Here is a 20,032-nt window from a genome sequence, read left to right as displayed (position 1 = left end):
TCCAGTTCACTTCTCATTCAGCCGGTCACAGGCAAACCTTGAGTTTTCGCTGATTCCGGAGAGACTCTCCTTGCAGGGCTGTGACAGAAAGCAGCATCAGACAGAGCCCTGAGAGGCAGGCTGTGAGGACAGGAGGACGGCACGCACATTCTAGCTCCAGGATGCCTTTCACAGAACCAGCGTCAGGGTTTGTTGGGTGGTGATTTAAATTTGTTTTTAAAGATGTTGTTGATGTTCTGGTTATGGTGCGTCCTAGTTCTACAGGAGGTTATAGACTTATCATCACTCCAGTAATTGCCAGAATGGCAACTGATAGTGTGAGAAAGAGGCAATTTTGGCAGCAATTTAACTGGATAAGATCTGCAATGACTCTCTAGCAGGCAGATAACATAGTGAAAACACTTCTCTGATTCTCAAACCACTCAATTTACGATGTCCGCTGCTTATTAGATGCCTAATTCAGTGGTGTTTTTCTTCTCCGTAGTTTTGCATTCAAACTCAGTCGGTAAACGCGTAATCCAATATTCCACATTTTGAGAATAGACTTAAATGGAGAAATAAAATGTAGAAAATCAATTATGACAACATCAAGAGTTTAATGGGATTTCTCATTCAAACTAAAAATACAAAGTTCAGGGGATCCCTGGAACTTTTTCCATTTAATTTTAGGGAGTTCAATTTTTATGCCATCCCCTCATCAGTTTTCTGTATTTTGATATTGATGCCTTATTCTCACTGAAGGCTGCATCTTCACTGGATACATGCCACATTGTGGTGTTTTGGTGGCCTTGGTTACATTTAGCCGTAAAGATTACAGAAGGATGAATCAATTCAGATTATCTCTTAAAATGTAACTGGAATACTCCTTATTTTGAAGATGGAAAAATGTAAAAGGTCTTTATTGGCTTTTGATCCTGGTTTATGGTCTGATAAAGTTCTAACAGTTTCACCATGTTTCAGAGAAGTATTTGAAAATTATTAAAATAAAACTTGATTTCTTTAATCTTTTTTTTTCCTATAAAGGCTAAGAAAGTTCGACCAAATTTGAAAATAACATTTCTAGCAAGTAATAGGGTCCTCTGTTAACTTTTTTTTTTTTTTTTTTTTTTTTTTGAGACAGAGTCTCACGTTGTGGCTCAGGCTGGAGTGCAGTAGCACGATCTCAGCCCACTGCCACCTCCGCCTCCCAGGTTCAAACAATTATCCTGCCTTAGCCTCTGGAACATCTGGTATTACAGGTGTGCACCACCATGCCAGGCTAATTTTTGTATTTTTCATAGAGATGGGGTTTCACCATGTGGGCCAGGCTGGTCTCGAACTCCCGACCTCAGGTGATCCATCCACCTCAGCCTCCCAAAGTGCTGGGATTACAGGCATGAGCCATCTCGCCTGGCCTCTTAACTTTTGAAGAAACCTCTTCTGGCAACTTTTTCTGAGATGAAATACTCTATTAAAACAACATAATTATGGAGAATTTGCTTGAACCTCAGAATTAAAGAGAAACAGACTTCAATGTTTCCACTTGCCAAAATAAAAAAAAAAAAAAAAAGCCAGTCTTTTCTTTCCACGAATATATGATTTTTCACAGTTTATTAACTTCTTTCTAAGCCTCAGTTTTATCATTTTTCTCGTAGGTGGCGTCTCCTGCATGGGTTCTCATTAGGATTAATTGAGATGTTATCTGTGGAGCGTTTAGCACAGTTCCTGACAAAGGGGAAAAATTCAGGGGATGCCCCTCTTTTTGTGTTAGAAAGCTGCTTGGTAAATTTACTGCAAGTTCTACAAACGTGATTGTGAGGCGATTGTTATCACAGCATAAATATTACAATAATAGAATCATTTCCAATACATCTTCCAATGACACCAAAGGAAAATATACTGATGTTTTATTGCTGACATGTAGAAAAGCTGATTTGTCTATATTTACTTTGCAACTGGTTGTCTCACTGACCTCTCTCACCACATCTATCACTTTTAAATATGTGGTTTCTTCATATTTTAATGCCTCCAAAATCAAGTCATGGTTTATAGTCAATGTCAGAAACCATGTACTCTCCGCAGCCGTCGTTGGAGAAGATAGGTCCTGGCAGACCTGTCATTGCTGGGACATGGTTTTCATCTGGGCGTGGCAGCCGTCCATTCACTTGGCCGTCAATGTGAGGTATCTCCATTGGTAGCACTTGGATGCAGTTGCAATTTAAATTAAATTTGGATGGAACATTATTACTTGTCTGCAAAATGATTACAGATGATAAAATATGGAGACAAAAATGTATTATATGTACAGTCAGTGCTTCTACATACCAATGTATGTAGTAATGTAGTACTGATTTGTAAATATCTCCAGTAGATCATGCCGTTGTTAAATGCAGAGAGGTTGTTGTAACAGATTCATGCATCAAGACAGACTCTCACTAGGTGCTAAATATCTGTCTAAAGTTTCCAGTGTCTTCCAAGAAAAAAGTATTAGCTTGTGCCCTGATGTAATTCAATTAAAAAATAAATAAATCTACAGTCTTGATCAAATTGGAAATATAAAGAAGACTATCATTTTGAATAATTCTTGAAATTATACAGTTAATCTGAAAGATTATGACTACAGGTTACCAAAACCAACACGTCCCCATGAAGATATGCATAATTGCAAAAGACCAAACATCTCTTGGAAGAATCTCTAGACTATGAAATGAACATTGATTATGCCTTGCAGAGGAAGGCAGTATACATTGTATAGGTAAACATTTTTATTGCCTCCCAGAAAAACGTATAAAATTATTTCAGTGCTTCAATTTTTCTATAATTGGCTATTATCAAAGTGATTTTATTTTATTTTATTTTATTTTATTTTATTTTATTTTATTTTATTTTATTTTATTTTATTTTATTTTATTTTATTTTTGAGACCAAGTCACACTCTTGTCACCCAGGCTGGAGTGCAATGGTGCGATCTCAGCTCACTGCAATCTCCACCTCCAGGGTTCAAGCAATTCTCCTGCCTCAGCCTCCTGAGTAGCTGGGATTGCAGGACCCCGCCACCATACCCAGCTTATTTTTATATTTTGAGTAGAGATGGGGTTTCACCATGCTGGCCAGACTGGTCTCGAACTCCTGACTTCAGGTGATCCACCTGCCTCAGCCTCCCAAAGTGCTGGGATTATAGGCATGAGCCACTGTCCCCGGCCTCAAAGTGATTTTAAATATTTAAATTGATTACATTTTGGAATCAAGAAACTGCAGCCATTTTAAGTTTTGTTTTTGTTTTCTTCAGTTCTCTAGATAGCTTGACCCATCAGCCTTAGTGAAAGGGCAGCCCTGCAGAGAATTAAAACCATGAATTCCAGCGTCAGAAGGCTTGTATTTTAATCCTCACACCAATACTCATTGTTACCTGCTTATGATAAATTTGTGTATTGTTTTAATGTGGATCTTATCCCCCTATTAACTGGTGCTGATAATGCTTACACCCCGATTATCATATGATTGTATCATTGCAATGTGTCTGAAACCACACCATTTTCAGTTTTAAAAATAAAACATATTGGATTGCAAGCAAGTGAGAATGAAAATAGACAAGCATAACCATACACACACATTTTAAAGTATTGTACATTTAACAGATTCCTTATTGTATGATGTTTAATTGTCATAATAGAGCTAAATTAGCATATTTTGTTGGCATTCACTTTGGAGTTCTGCTGAGATAGGTGATTACAGCAAGTGAAGGTCAAGAGGCAGAAATTCAAACACGTCAGTGTCCTGTGTTCACCCCAAAGCTCCAGTTTTTGCTTCCTTAATCTTCATAACAGGAATGGCCACTCACACCCTGGAGGGCATTGCCCAACTCAGAACAGCCAGAGCAGAGCTGACCAAAACCTTGTCCAACACTCTGCCTATGTTTACACCTGCCTGGCAGCTACTGGTATCCAATGGCAAGAGCTGAGAACTTCCAATCCCATTCTGCCTTCTGCATGCCAAATTCTCCTAACGATATTCTTTGTGGTCCAAGAGACTTCGTTTCTTGCATTTGTGATGTTCTTATTGATCACGAAATTCAAAGATCAGCAGGATATGCCGATGTAGATACAATTTTGGGTTTATCTTTGTCTCTTTATTAGAAGTCCCTGGTTTTCTTAATATGAAGTCATTGGCAAGTTCCAGCTTTCTGCCCAAGGAAGAGACTACCGTATAAATGCTGAACTTCAAAAAGACTAATTAGTGAACCAAGTACAAATTGAGCCAAATAATTATATCATTCTCTTTGCTTAACTTTGGCTATAAATATTTTATTTTATGCATTTTTATGAGCTTATATCTAAAGTATGAAACTGAAATAACTGTCAGGATTGAAAGAAGAAAATGAGACAAATATTCTTCAAAGCCACATCCATATACCAATGCTCTGTAGAGTTTCACCCATATTTTTAAGCTAAAATCTAAATGAAATTGTGTTTGTCTGAGTTTCCCAAATTAGGTTATTGTGTCTATTTATGACAGGCAGTTCCTGTCATGTAATATGATTACATGGGCTTTATCAGAAGTGACACATTGGATGATTTATATGATGTGTCAGCCAGAAAGATACAAAGGAAGATAATTTCCTGTAATTACTTTTAAAAGAATTTTGAAAATGGATTTTAAATAAATAGTATGTGACTTGTATTTGAAGTAATTTTTAAATATCATTCCAAGACATTACTGAGAATGAAATAATCAAAGAGGTGGCATGTTAACAAGTCTTTTCTAATGGATTAAAACAATGAGTTTTAATTTTGAGTTTAAATAAACACATTGTTTGTTGTGTCATCTTCTGATGGTGTGACATTAGTAGGTGCAACTTTGGAATTGCTCAATGCTCACCCAGCAGAGAGAGGTGTTGCTGTGTCTCTCATTGTTTTGGTTGTGCCATTGTTTGTTCAAAACCTTAACTCATTTGTGCTCTTTGCTTTGCTGTTCATCCCCTACCCAAATCCTTCACACCTTTCACAGCCAGGAGAAAAAAGGTTATTGCCTAAAAGCCTTTCCTGACCATATTTGCCTCTATGGATCCCTGCCTTTTGAATAAATCCCTAGCCCTTGGGATCTCTGCCAGTGTTTTCACGTGGCTGTTTTGAATCCTTGGGACTACCACTGTGTGTCACAGCTAGCCCCATATGTAGTGGATTTCTCATACTTGTATATTATTTATTGCCATGACATGGAGCAACTTGCCCCAGACTGTTCTCTGACTTTTGCCAGTCTTTCTCCCTTTTGACATGGTGATTTATTTCATTTTAGTGGTTTATTTCACAACAGATCTGACATATATTCAGCATGGCAGAGGGAGAAAACAACAGGTCTTCAAAATCTCTGCGGTACAGGCCTGGGTTTAGAATATCATCTATTTTCCGAGGAATGTGGATTATTACGTGGGGATCATTTCCTTTATCTGTAAAGTGGGATTCATAGTACTCACCTCATTAGCTGGCCAACGCATTAACTGGCCAAGGCTCGGTCTTTTCACTAACTTCTGTAATGCCAGGATCTTGCATTTAGCACATTACCAGATGCAGTGGGTGCTCAAAAGAATCTGTTGAATAAAATAGCTGGGGTATGATTTTCACTTCCATCCTTAACATTATTAACTGTAATTCAGAATTCTTACCTGGCTACAATGCCTGGGTTAACATATTGCCCAGTTCAGTTGACTGCCCAAAGGCTCTACCAACAGCCGGTTTTGATTTATCAAAACTTAACTGAGTTATTAGATTCCTAGCTTTTTTTCCATGCATTTACGTTGTCTTCCAATTAAATGATAATTTCTCGTTAGTCATCATCCATGTATTTTCCTGTTTAAGCATTCACATTTGTCAATGGCACAGAGATTAGCACATAGTAGATGTTTATTGTTTATTGACTAATTAATGTAATGTACAGATGTGTTTCAGAAAAAAAATCCTTTTGATCTATGCAGGTGTTAAAAAAGGAAAGAAAATCGCTAACTTGCTATTTCTGTGTTGTGTGTTTCATAAGGGCAGGGGCTGTGTCTTGTGGTTCATCACTGTTTCTCAGGTTCCCAGAGTCTCAGGCGCTTGGCACACACTATGCCATCGATGATAGATGAGTGAATAGTTTTATGGAAATTGAGGATTATTGTTCACAATTTTGATGCATAATATCTTTCCCAATATCAGAGTAACTGTCATCAAATGGTCTGTCCGAAACTGCCCTGCCCTCAAAAGACCAGAATGCCTTGAAAAGTCATTTCCAGTAAGTTGACCATGGGGAAGTTGAGGCTTGGTTGATGGATGACTGTAGTTTATATTCATTGGGTAGTTTATAGACCCACTATAGCTCTCTATGTGTGTGGGTAGATGTGAGGGTTTCTCACAAGGCCTTTTCTAAGTTGGTTCCAACACCAGAAAATTATTTGAAGCCAAAAATAATTTCTTTTCAGTTTACGCCTTCTTAATCCACGTAACAGGAATTCTAATGAATCTCATCAGGTAACTGATATATGCAATAAAATAAGATCATTTTAAGACACCACTAATCTGACAACACCCTTAGTAGGATCACACGTTTCTACCAAAATTGAAAGCTTCTTGTAAATGTAGCGCCATCTTAAGAGATGAACAGATGGCAAAGCTTGGGACCTATAGACACCTGGGAAGGATCTTGCAAGCTCAAGTGGGAAATGTGTTTTAGAGATCAATGGTCAACTCTCCCATGTGCTCATGTTCAGAATCTCCTAGAAGCTCTTCACTTATAGCAGTGGCTCCACGACCTTTTTGGCACCAGGGACCAGTTTCATGGCAGACGATTTTTTTCATGGACTTGGGGGATGGTTTGGGATATAACTGTTTGGGATATAACTGTTCCACCTCAGATCATCAGGCATTAGATTCTCATAAGGAGTGTGCAACCTAAATCCCTTGCAGGTGCAATTTACAGTAGGGTTTGTGCTCCTATGAGAATCTAATGATGTTGCTGATTTGACAGGAGGCAGAACTCAGGTGGTAACACTCTCTTCTCCCTGCTGTGCCACCCGGTTTCTAACAGGCCACAGACTAGTACTGGTCCATGGCCCAGGGGCTGGAGACCTCTGACTTAAAGTAAAAATACGTGGAAATTGTTTCTTAAGAGAAAGATAATTTCTTCTAAGAAAGGATAATTTCCGCATCATATGAAGAAAGACCTGTTTTTATTAATGCTTTAACTACTTTATTGTTACTAAAAGACCAGATGTACAATATTCAACTTGATTTTTTCATGAAGGTTGTGAAATACGTTATCATGCTGAACTTGGACATCTCTATGTAGCAAGAAGGGCCTACATAGAACATGGAGGCTCTTCTTTGTGTTCTGTTTGTGACATGTCGGTGCTTTTCCATGGCTGACCCACTGTTAAACAGAATACTGGGATGTAATTTTGCCTAATTGTAGGGGTGTATAAATGCAGTCATCTTAAAAGCATTCTACACACCCTCGCTAAAAGAGGACTGCATTAGTACACAGGAAATGTTCTTTTTATTTATTTAAACTTCAAGTTCCTTATTAGCAGTTGTAGCATAGTAAAGATTTATTCTTCAGTAATATCCAAAGACTCCATTTACCAAATTTTTATTCTTTACTTTAATGAAACTTGTCTGTAGGGCTTTTAAAATTCATTTATAAAGTTGGAAATATATTCAGCTCTGCTGTCGTAGAGATAGATGGCCACATTATTACTTGTCTATCAAATGTAAGTAGGGCTGTTAATAATGGAGAGACAACTACGAAAGCTTCCACACATGGGTGTTTCCTTTGCAGGAAATTGCAGTTCTAACCCCTGCATTCCTCTTGGAATCAATTACCTGACTTTGCAAGGATTATGAAATAGCTTACTTTTATAGTTAGGGGTACAAGACCTAAGTTAATGTTCTTCAAAACGTTGCCTCTAAGAAGGCAAGTGAAGCTGAAGACTATAAACATGAAGAGGATGTAATCATGACACCTGAAGCAGGGTGGTGCCAGTCCATTCTGTCCACTCCATAAGGTTAGCCCTCATTCCATTCCGTCCCATGTACGTATTTCCACGTGATGCTGAGATCAGGGCAGGAGTCAAATAAGTGAAGAACTGCAGGGTGTTGTAAAAAGATCAGACTACGGCCAGGCGCAGTGGCTCATGCCTGTAATTCTAGCACTTTCGGAGGCCGAAGAGGGTGGATCACGAGGTCAGGAGTTCGAGACCAGTCTGACCAACATGGTGAAACCCCGTCTCTACCAAAAATACAAAAATTAGCTGGGCATAGTGGTGTGCGCCTGTAATCCCAGGTACTCAGGAGGCTGAGGGAAGAGGATCACTTGAACCCGGGAGGTGGAGGTTGCAGTGAGCGGAGATCGCACCACTGCACTCTAGCCTGGGTGACGGAGCGAGACTCCATCTCAGTAAAATAAAATAAAATAAAATAAAATAAATAAAATTAAATTAAATTAAAATAAAATAAAATAAAGTAAAATAAATCAGACTCCTTCTCAGCCCGTAAAGTATTGATACATATTTGGAAATACCTTCCTTTTTCTCAGCCTCAGCAATAGAGTCTAGAAATAGAATGCAATAAGAGAAATAGTGTTAGAATACATTAAAAAAGGATTTTCCAGACTAGACAGTCCAATTTTTTAAATATCTATATATAGGTGTAACTAAGTCCCTATTTTAGCTATCTTTACCCCTCTATCTTAGGGTAAACCAGTGAGTCAATACAACCCTAGAATTTCCCAAATGTGAACTGGAGATGCACTATCCAACAATAGGTAATACCTATGAAAACTGTTGAGACATGTTATCAGTTACTATGCCTGTGGTAGGCACCCTTCCTGCTGTAGTAGATACAACAGTAATGTACAAAAAGGACACCTGAAACATTACTAGTGCTATGAAGCTCATCTGGATCTCCGAGAAAAGAGAAGTCATTATGGGTTGGTTCCCACAGCAAAGCGTTCGTGCAAAAGTGAAACTGGAATTAGCCCCTGAAGATGAGTGTTGAATGTAGAGAGATTGACAAGGATGCTGAAGAATTTAGTAATATTTGAATTATGTATTAGGTCCAAAAAAAGATGACTCAATCAAGAAAAAAATAAACATCTTTTTTTAAATTCATTTCATTGTTGAAAGAACAATAGTTGGCTTGTTTTAAAATTTTCCTTTTAAGTCATTTTCTTCTGGTTAGTTTTCAAATATTGGGTATTTCAAGACTTTACTCATGAGAAAATCAGCAATAATATGTTCATTTATTTTCATAAACTAAAGAAGATAACACTGACACTTGGAAACATTATTTTTTTTCACTTGGGAGGAAAACATTGTTAGTCTTTGGCAATATGTGATTATGGATGTGATTTGGGAGAGTGGCTGACGTGTCATCCACGTTGATTGTTTTGTGAGCATGTTTCAGTTTGTAGTTTCTATGTGAGACAATTTCACTCATCTACATTATAGGCCAGGGGAGGATAATGTACAGCTATGTCCTCACTGCTTAGTGTGTCCTCAGGATTGAGAAGCTGCTTGGTTAAGAAAAGCTGTGAGCTGCAGGGACAAGAACCCTGGCGCTGAGACAACGTCTTATTTTCCTTCAGCATTCCATATTCTGGCAGGGCTTTATAGACTCTGTTTGGGAGCAGAGGAAAGGTCATGCCAGAAGAATAATTGCAGATTTTCATGTAATTCTTAAATGTATGATCTCTGTGTTTGGTAAAAGAGAGAAGACCACCCTGTCAGCATATGTCCCTGAGAAGTATTATATATATATATATATCCAGCAAGCTTTAGCTGGCATTGGTAGAAAAAAATATGTTAAGGGTGCAAAGTCTCCTCTGGCATAAAATCTCTTTTGTCTTTTGAGAATTTAAAGAATATCCAATCACAACTGATTTTTATCCATTTTCATCAATTATTGAGTTGTTATCCAGTGCTAACATGACCGACTAAAGTAGACACTTTCAAACACATTAGAGAGGCACTATAGCTTCATGGTTAAGAATGCTGGCTTTTAAAATTTAGACATGGTTTAAGTCCACTCTCTTATTGATCTAAGGTGTAACCTTGAAGAAATTGCTTAAACTCTCTGGCTCTCCTGGTTCTCATCTCAAAAATGAGACAAGAATAATATCTATCTTATAAGATTGTCTTGGAAATCATATAAAATATTTTCACATAATACCAAGAAGGAAGGTTTTGTTTTACCAATTATTCATTGATCTCAAACAATATGAGAACAGGATGTAGGTGTGTTTCTTTGCAAACACATTCAAGAGCTCTTTCTCTTCCTTTCTCACTGAGAGGACAATGGGCACAATGAGGGAAGTACAGGCCACCCAGGGGACCAGATGCTATCATTGTCCTTGTTCACACGCAATACAGCATGAGTGTCTTGGGTGAAACAATTTGACTACAGCTCTTTTATAAACCATGGAGTTTAAGTTATCCCTTGATTTTCTGGTATGTTCTTTATGAAGAACAAAACTTTGTTAGCTCATGATTCTGGAGCCTGGAACGTCCAAGACGGAGAAGCTGGCATCTGGTGAAAGCTTTCTTGCTAAGTCATCCCATAGCAGAAGGGCAAACAGAGGATGAGAAAAAGAAGAGGTTGAACTTGTCTTTTTATAAGGAACTTACTCCTGTGATAACAAGCCTATCCCTGTAATGATGGCATTACTCCATTCCTGAAGACGACGACACTCCCTTGACCCCAAAACCTCCTATCAGGTCATGCCTCCCAACATGGCTGCACTGGAGATCAAGTTTCCAACATATGCGCTTTGGGAGAAACGTTCAAACCATAGCAGTTATTATGAGAATCTCTGCTCAACTGGGGTTCAGCAGAGAATTTTTCCTAATTTCTACCAGATTTAGGTTATGGGGTGAAAACATTTGAATGACATCTAATTTTGTTCTTCTTGTTACTGACTTCATCATCGACTAAGTATTCTGTTTCAACCTCGTTACAAAGATAAGATTTTGAAATTCAGTCCACTGAGGCACATAATTTGCACTTGGATTTCATCATGTTCATACATAATGGATATGTCTTTATATCAGTGTTGATTTGCATGGGCATGCACAGACTCACATCTTCATAGAAAGGCCAAAATATTAAAGATGTCAACAAAAAAGTATGTTTCTTGGACAGAATTTTTACTGAATCATCATCACATATCACTTCTCTACTATAAGCTGAAATCATGTGTCATTAGTGTTTTTCAGCTAACTGAACTATAATCTACTTTAAGAAAATAAAATACAAAATAACCAATCAAGGCAGGGACCTGAAGACCCGCAAGTCTTTGCAATCTATGTTTACCTTTCAGCTCTCTGCACTGTTTCTGAACACATTTTCAATAATATAAAATTAGAACCTTAGCCTCTGTGCTCAGAATTCATCAGTTCATAATACACTATTTTATTTACTAATTATTTCATATTTCTATTTTGCTCAAGTTGATCAAATCCCTATAAATTTATCATCAGATCTTTGCTGGTAGAATTCTAGTCATCAAGGAACGGCTATGTCCTTGTCACAGAGCACAGATCACAGTGCCATAAGACTCAGAATTTCATCTTTTTTTTTTTGAGTGGGGGGAGACAGGGTCTCACTCTGTCACCCAGTTGGAGTGCACTGGTGCAATCTCAGCTCTCGTCTCCCAGGCTCAAGTGATTCTCATGACTCAGCCTCCCGAGTAGCTGGGACCACAGGTGACTGCCACTATGCCCAGCTAATTTTTATATTTTTTAAGAAGGGGTTTTCTCCATGTGGGCCAGGCTGGTCTCGAACTCCTGGCCTCTCAAAGTGCTACGATTACAGGCTTAGGTCACCGCACCCAGCCAGAATTTAACTTTGTAACTTAAAATTCATGATTTACTTTTTATGAAGAATTTCCCATTTTTGTACATTTTTGTAACTATATTGAACAAAGATAAAAGTTTTCTTTTTCTGTTAACCACTTAAAATTTTAAGGCTCAAAATATATATTGAATATGATTTTCTAAAATATGTCAAAATAATTTCTTTTAACTCAGGGGCTTAAAAAGATTTTAAACTTTTTTTGATGACTCAATTAATCATTATTATACATAAGATTTTGAAATTATCTGTCAACATGATTTATTTACTTATTTATTTTTTGATTTGCCCCTGTCTTGCCTTGCTGGAAACCATTGCTTTTCTTCTAAAGGTTTTCCTAACATAAGTACTTTAATTTAAAACAGCTTCTATAGATTGCTGCTTCTAGTCTGCTGTTAAAAACAAAAAACAAAAACAAAACCTAGATAATAGCAGCAGACAACAACATCTATGTTACAGATTGTCTTGAAAATTTTACACAACATTTGCACACAATGCCAGAAGTCCTTTGGTTAACCAGTTATTTGTTGGTCTGAAAAGCAGCTGGTTGGTACTGTCACATTTCCTTTTTACTGGAATTTTTTAAATCTTTTAAAGTCAGTTGGTTTATTCCTCTTTTGTGACTGCTGTATTGCAACTATACCGACAAGAGAAAACCATTACTCAGTTAAAAAGTAATTTATTGGTAGTAAAAATAGAGCACTAGATTTAGTTGGGAAGTAGAGAAAGCTGAAATTATTGATTAAAACGTGAGAATTGTCCAGGCACAGTGGCTCATGCCTCTAATGCCAGTACTTTGGGAGGCTGAGGAGGGTAGATCACCTGAGGTCAGGAGTTGAAGACCAGCCTGGCCGACATGGTGAAACCCTGTCTGTACTGAAAATACAAAAATTAGCTGGGTGTGGGGGCAGGCACCTGTAATCTCAGCAACTCGGGAAGCTGAGGCAGGAGGATCTCTTAACCCCAGGGCGCAGAGGTTGTAATGAGCTGAGATTGCATCACTGCACTCCAGCCTGGGCGACAGAGTGAGACTCCATCTCAGAAAAACAGATAAATAAATAAATAAAAATGAGTGAGAACTAATTGCATTTAATTCATTAGCTAAAAGTTAACACATTAAAATAAAAAAAAAATTGGAATGAAGGTTGGGCTTTAATTAAAAAAAAAAGGTATTTCTTTGTTTAAACCATTTGTTTTGCTAATTAGCCAGGTAAAAATAATAATTAGAGACTTAACAAACTAAGAAAGAAAATGTTGAAAAATCATAAAAAGCAAATATTTTAAATTGTTTTAATGACCAGAGGTGAAAAAGTGCACAGAAACTATCATTCTCCATTATTGTTGGTGTCAGCAAAAATTGGCTTGACTCCTTTGGAAAACCATTTGAGTTATAAAAATAAATAACTTGTCTGATTCAGTAATCCTATTTCTGGGAATTTGTCCAATGAAAATAATTTAAATGAAGGCAAAATCCACTTGAACAAAAGTAATATTTGTTGTATCATGTATTTAAGAGTAAAATCTGAGAAGATGATAAATATACACAATAAAAAATAAGTAAATAAATGATGGAGCTGGTACTAAATGGAATATTACACTCTCATTCAAGAAATGGAAGATATCCAATACAGAATGCTTATAGAAAGCTCATGTGTTTCTTCAAGTTCGAGACAGCATCTGGAGGACATGTAATTATTTCCTCTCTTCCCTAAAATCCCACTAAAGTAATGGTATGGAAGTACAAAGAACTATATTTGTAAAAGGCAGGTCACAAATATTGATAAATATCTAGACCACTGAAAACATTTGGAGTCATTTACAAATACATCAGAGTTAATTATAGCCTGAAATGTGCATGGAAATAGCATTAGAGAAGGCAGAAGACACTGCCTTCTGATGTGTCCTTTGAGACATCCTGATCTTTTTAATAAAAGTATGGAAGATGAGGAAGGAAGTGTGGCAGAGATCAAATCATCAATTGCAAAACTGTCAATGGAAGAACTGTGGAAATCTTTTCACACAGGGACATGCCTCTCCTCACCGTCCCCTCCATGCCCAATAGCTTTTTGATTGTGGTTCTTTTCTCAAAGTTAAATGTGCTGTGCACCCATTGAACATGGGAAGAATAAGGCTCGTCCAGAGTCAAACCTTCCTCATCCTATCAAGGATGGAGATGAGAGGAGCCGGTCTTCCTCCCTGCTTCCCACATGCGTGCTTCAAGCTGAAATGTTCCTGTCACCAAAGCTTACCTGTGTATGCAAAGGTAATAGTCAACTCACTTACTCGAGGGAAGACTGGTGGAGAAACAGGCTTCCATGGTTGCAGAAGAGATTCTGAGAAGCCTTTGCTAATTTATCTAGTCCTTCATTCATAAATACAAGCAAACAACCAAGTGTCACCAGATAAGAAGAAAACACTAGTACCTGCCCCCTAAAATGGGAAGAATGAGGAAATCATACAAAATATTAAGGGAACAGAAAAGATTTTAAATGGTTTCCAATTAGCATCCTGAGAGAAATTTAAGAAGGTAATTCTATAAAATAAGAGCAGACTATGACTAAAAGGATTTTAAAAATTCTAAGATAATTCTGGAAAGATGTTAAAATGTGAAACTTCATATTTAAAAAATTTTTAACTCACCATGATTCAGTGTTCTGATATTTGTTGTAATTAAAGCCTTTTTCTAAAGCAGTTTTAAATTTACATAAATACTGAGCAATAGTGTAGAGTATTTTTATATAAACTTTCATCCCAAAAATAGAAAGCATATTTGAAAAAAACCTCATATACCTGGAGATTAAAAACATGCTTCTATATAACACATACTCTGCAGCTCTTCTCCATCTTATCTCTAGGTGAAAAAAGTCTCTGAAGAACTAAGATAAAATGAAGACATAACTGATCTCAATTTGTAAGATGCAGTAAAAGCAGTACTCAGGGGTCAATCTGTAGCAGTAAATGCATCTATTAAAAAGAAGATAAATCTAAAATCAATAATCAAATTTCTACTTTAGGAAATTAGAAAAGAAAACAAAAACAAATCCAAAGTAAGCTAAAGAAAAGAATTAAAATTAGAGCAGAAATCAATGAAACTGAAAGCATAAAATCATTAGAGAAAATCAGTAAAATTAAAGCTGATTCTTTGAGAAGATAAACAAAATTGATATGAGAAACTTCTAGCCAGGTTAACTGAGAGAAAAAGAGAAAAGATCCAAATGACAAACATCAGAAATGAAAGAGGGGTGATCAATTTTTAAAAGGAGAATAAACAAGTGCTGTGAAAAATTCTTTCCCCACAAATATAATAATATAGGTGAAATGGACCATTTCTTTGACAGATACAATCATACAAGGAGAAATAGACAATCTGATTAGGCCTATACATTTTTAAATAAATAAAATCAATAATTAATAAAATTACAATCAGTAATTAATATCCTGGGCAGAAATAAAAGATTTTATTTTATCCTCATTTATGCCTATCATGCTTTCCTTCCTTTTTCTTTTTTGTTTGTTTTTCTACTTTTTTTTCTTTTTTTTTTTGAGACGGAGTCTCGCTCTTTCCCCCAGGCTGGAGTGCAGTGGCGCGATCTCGGCTCACTGCAAGCTCTACCTCCTGGGTTCATGCCATTCTCCTGCCTCAGCCTCCCCAGTAGCTGGGACTACAGGCGCCCGCCACCGCACCTGGCTAATATTTTTTGTATTTTTTAGTAGAGACGGGGTTTCACCGTGGTCTCGATCTCCTGACCTTGTGATCCGCCCTCCTCGGCCTCCCAAAGTGCTGGGATTACAGGCGTGAGCCACCGCGCCCGGCTTTACTTTTTTTTTTTTTTTGAGATACGTTCTCACTCTATCACCCAGGCTGGAGTGCAGTGCTATGATCATAGCTCACTGCAGCCCTGAATTACTGGGCTCAAGTGGTCCTCCCACCTCAGCCTCCTGAGTAGCTGGGACCATGGACGTAAGCCACTTTGCCAGCTAATTTTTGTATTTTTTTGTAGAGAAAGGGTCTCACCAATTTACCCAGTCTGGTCTCGAACTTCTGAGCTCAAGTAATTGGCCTGCCTTGGCCTCCCAATCATACTTTCTTTATGTAGGTCCAAGTTCTGACCTACATAATTTCCTTCTCTCTGAAGGACTTCTTTTAGCGATTCTTACAAGGCAGCTCTAGTAGCAACACATTTTCTCAGTTTTTGTTTGTCTGAGAAAGTCTTTATCCTTCACTTTTGAAGAATAATTTTAGTGAATGCAGAATTCTGAGCTAATGATTCTTTTAACACTTTAAATATTTTACTCCAATCTTTTCTTGCTTGCATGGTCTGAAGTGACGTCTGGTGTAATTCTTATCCTTGCTTCTTTATAGAAAAAGCGTTTTTGTTTGTTTGTTTGTTTGCTTTTTTGTGGCTTCTGTCCAGATTTTCTGCAGTTTGTTTATAATGTACCTAAGAATAGACTTTTTGGTATATATCCTAATTAATACTCTTTGAGTTTCCTAGATCTGCGGTCTAGTGTCTATCATTAATTTTAGAAAATTCTCAGTTATTATTGCTTCAAATATTTTTTTCTGTTTCTTCCTCTCTTTCCTCTTCTTTGGAATTCCCATTATTTGTGTATTACACATTTTTGTAACTGTTACACAGCTCTTGATTTTTCTGTTATATCTTTTCATTGCTCTTTTTCTTTTATATTTTAATTTTGGGCATTTTTATTGACATTTTAAGCGCCCTGATTCTTTCCTCAGCTGTTTCCAATCTGTTGATGAGTCCATCAAAGGCACTCTTCATTTTTATTACTGTGTTTCTTATTTCTAGAGTTTTCTTTTATTTCTTTCTTACATCATCCATCTGTGTGCTTACATTATGCATCTCTTTTGGATTTGTACACTTTTTCAGTTAGATTTCTCAGCATATCAATCATAGTTGTTAAATGTCTCCTCTGATAATTTTGACATCTCTGCCATATCTGAGTCTGGTTTTGCCTATTCTGCTTCCTAAAAGTGTCTTTTGTCTTTTAACATGCCTTGTACATTTTTTATTGTAAGTCAGTCATAATGAACTGGATTTCATTTCCTGTTGTCCTCAGGTTTCCCTACAGACTTCTTAAATAATGTATGATTCAATTCTTTTAGTTGTCTCCCTCTGTTTTCACACAAGAGTCCTATTTGGAGGCTCTTTCCTGGGGAAGAAGAAAGTGTTATACAGTCCTATAATTAGGCCTCAGTCTTTTAGCAAGCCTGTGTCCCTGGGCTATGATCTTTACAAGAGCTCCTAAGCGTCCTCACCCCTTAGGTTAGACAGAAAGATTAAAGGGAGCTGGAGTTGGATCTTCTCTTTGCCCATATAGGTTAGGCTTTGGTAAAATGGTTTATTCTGAAGGAAGCATTGTTAAGAAGAACTGGATATTCTGGCATATTTCAAAACGGAAATTTTACTTCCAGGAAAATTTATGGAAGTGCGGGTGACCCTAGAAGACTGGGTCCCTGGAGAATTTTTCTTTCAGACTTAGGACAGGTCTGGCTTTCCCGCCCCGCTGCTTATTCCCTTGGAGGTTTCTGCTCATGAGTTTTCACCACAGTGAGTCGTAACTCTCTATACCCCTATCTGTCTCCCTCTCTCCTTTTTTGGTTTCTAGTTTGTGCTGGGACCTCAGTTCTCTGATAAATCTAAGAATTGTTGATTTTGTCTGCTTTGTTTTTTTGCTGTTGTGTGGATTGTGGAGACAACTTTGAAGCCCCTGTTACATGTCAGTATGGAGAGAGTTTCTGGGTGGACTTTGGGAATTTGTAATACAGTGTACTTCAGACATAGAAAAAAATAAAACTTAATTGAAGAGATTGAAGACATTGTCAAATAAATCTCTCATATTTTAGACAAAGAGATAAAGAAATGTGAAATAGAATAGAATCAGCCAATAAATGAGTCAATACTGATCTAGTTCAAGAAAGGAGAGAACTCGGGAAATGGAGGGAAAAAGCTTACAAAATAAGAGCAGAATTTTCTAGAGCTGCAGAAAAGCTTTGGTCCCTAAACTGTGTTGATTTGACAATTAAAAAGGACTGACACAAAGAACAACTTATAAAGTTTTTAGCACACCAAGAATAAAGGACCTATCTTAGAAGCTTCCAGAAAGAGAAGTTTAAATTTCTGTTACTTATAAAAGAAAACTCAGATTGATGTACTTTCTGGTTTCTCATCAGCAACAGTGAAGGACTTTCTTCAGCAATCCTTTCTGCTAGAAGTAGGCAGAAAATCGTGTTGCAGTTCTGAGGGTAAACCACTGAGCCCAGGGTTCTAAAATCTCAATATGAATCAGTTGAGAGGGTAAACAATGATTCATTTCATTTGGGATTATAAATGGACACAGCTATTGCAACAATATCAAAAAATAATTGTGGTCAGGCATAAGGCAATAAGAATCAGCAGCACCTGGAGGAAACTAAAGAATGTACAGGCTCCACTATAGAAAGTTAAGTTCTGGAAAACAACATGAAACCCAAATCAGAAGACCTAGATATACCTGTAGGTCACTAGCAGGAGACCTCCTGTTTACACCACCCATGTGGTGGTATAAAATAAAAAAAATCAACTGCAAAACAAACCAACTGAAACATCTGAAAACGAAGAGTAAGTAGAATTCAGGCAATCATGCATTTAATCAAAGAATGAAAGAAAATAAATTTTAGAATTTAACTGTGTATCAGGCTTAGAGAACAACTGGGTCATACTAGGGTATAAAATAAAAAGGGCCCAAGGAAATATGTTGAAGTGCAACCCCTAAAATAAATAGTGCAAACTTACTGATAAAGTGAACAAATATATTGCTGTTGTCAAAGAAAAAGAAAGAGAACAAGAAAGGAAAGAGAGAAACAGAGAGGAAAGGAAGGAAGGAAGGAGGAAGGAAGGAGAAAGAAGGAACGAAAGAAAGAAGGAAGGAAGGAAGGAAGGAAGGAAAGAAAGAAAGAAAGAAAGAAAGAAAGAAAGAAAGAAAGAAAGAAAGAAAGAAAGAAAGAAAGAAAGAAAGAAAGAAAGAGAAAGAAAGGGAGGGAGGGAAGGAGGGAGGAACGGGAGAGAGGGAGGAAGGAAAAACAAATTTGCAACCAATTTCAGGCACGGTAACATCTATATAAGGAAAATCAGAGTCTAAATATCAAACAAAGTTAAATGTCACATGGCCTTTGAGTAATTATGAAACTTTCTGATCTTGGTGCTTGAATGTTGTCTTTATAGTGTCACGGGCTCGATGGTTAACAAAATGGCACAATGCCTAAGTACCCAGTGTATGAGAGAGAATGGATTTGTGCTTGATGGTGCTTGTGCCTGGGACAGGTGGGCCACCTGGGAGTGGGGAGAGGAGTTGAGTTTTACATCTGGTTGACACAGGGTAAATTAGAGGCATTGGTGCAGGATCTAAAGGTAGGAAAGCTCATGAGGAGACTAGACTTCTGTGATGGTACTGAGAGGTTACCAAGAGACAGAGGCCCCCACAGACATAAACATATGCAGATAAAATTTTTCTAGATAAATATGTTATTTGCTTTGCGAGGATTGTGGAACTATGAAGTTTTCCCGTTTTCCTAGTTTTCTCTTCTGTGGTTATGTAACTTTATAAAAAATGACTTTATAATTAAAAATGGAACAGATTATTCTAGACTTTAAAAAATAATTGACCAAAGTTAATTATTGTGTTTATAACAGGCACACCTGCTGTATCATGTGGTTGCCAAGAATGATCTTAAAAATATAAAAATGCGTCTGCTACCATGATTTGATAGAATTGACTTGGAAGCCTGCAGGTTAGTGACGTCACTCCACTTCATGAGCTCTTCAATGAGAGACGGGTTGGCTGGAGGTGGGTTTATTCCCTGGAGGAACTGTCATGCTGAGATTATGACTAAACACCTTTTCTTGCCCCTTCTTGACCACCAGATCTATCACAATAGTAGTTAGGCAAAGCACTAATCCTGTTTTTTTCCCCACATTGAATATGCATTGCCACATATATTTCAGATTAAAAATATCTTGGTCGTCAGAAAGATAAAGGAACATCAGCAAACAAATCGAATTTATAACTTTCTCTTGGTCTTAGGCAGAATTTTATAAGGAGGTTGATTAGACAGATAGGTAGATAGATAGATAGATAGATAGATAGATAGATAGATAGATAGATAGATAGAT

This window comes from Piliocolobus tephrosceles, chromosome 9, assembly GCF_002776525.5.
Source record: "Piliocolobus tephrosceles isolate RC106 chromosome 9, ASM277652v3, whole genome shotgun sequence".
Classification (NCBI taxonomy): domain Eukaryota; kingdom Metazoa; phylum Chordata; class Mammalia; order Primates; family Cercopithecidae; genus Piliocolobus; species Piliocolobus tephrosceles.
Note: the sequence above shows the minus strand (reverse complement) of the source record.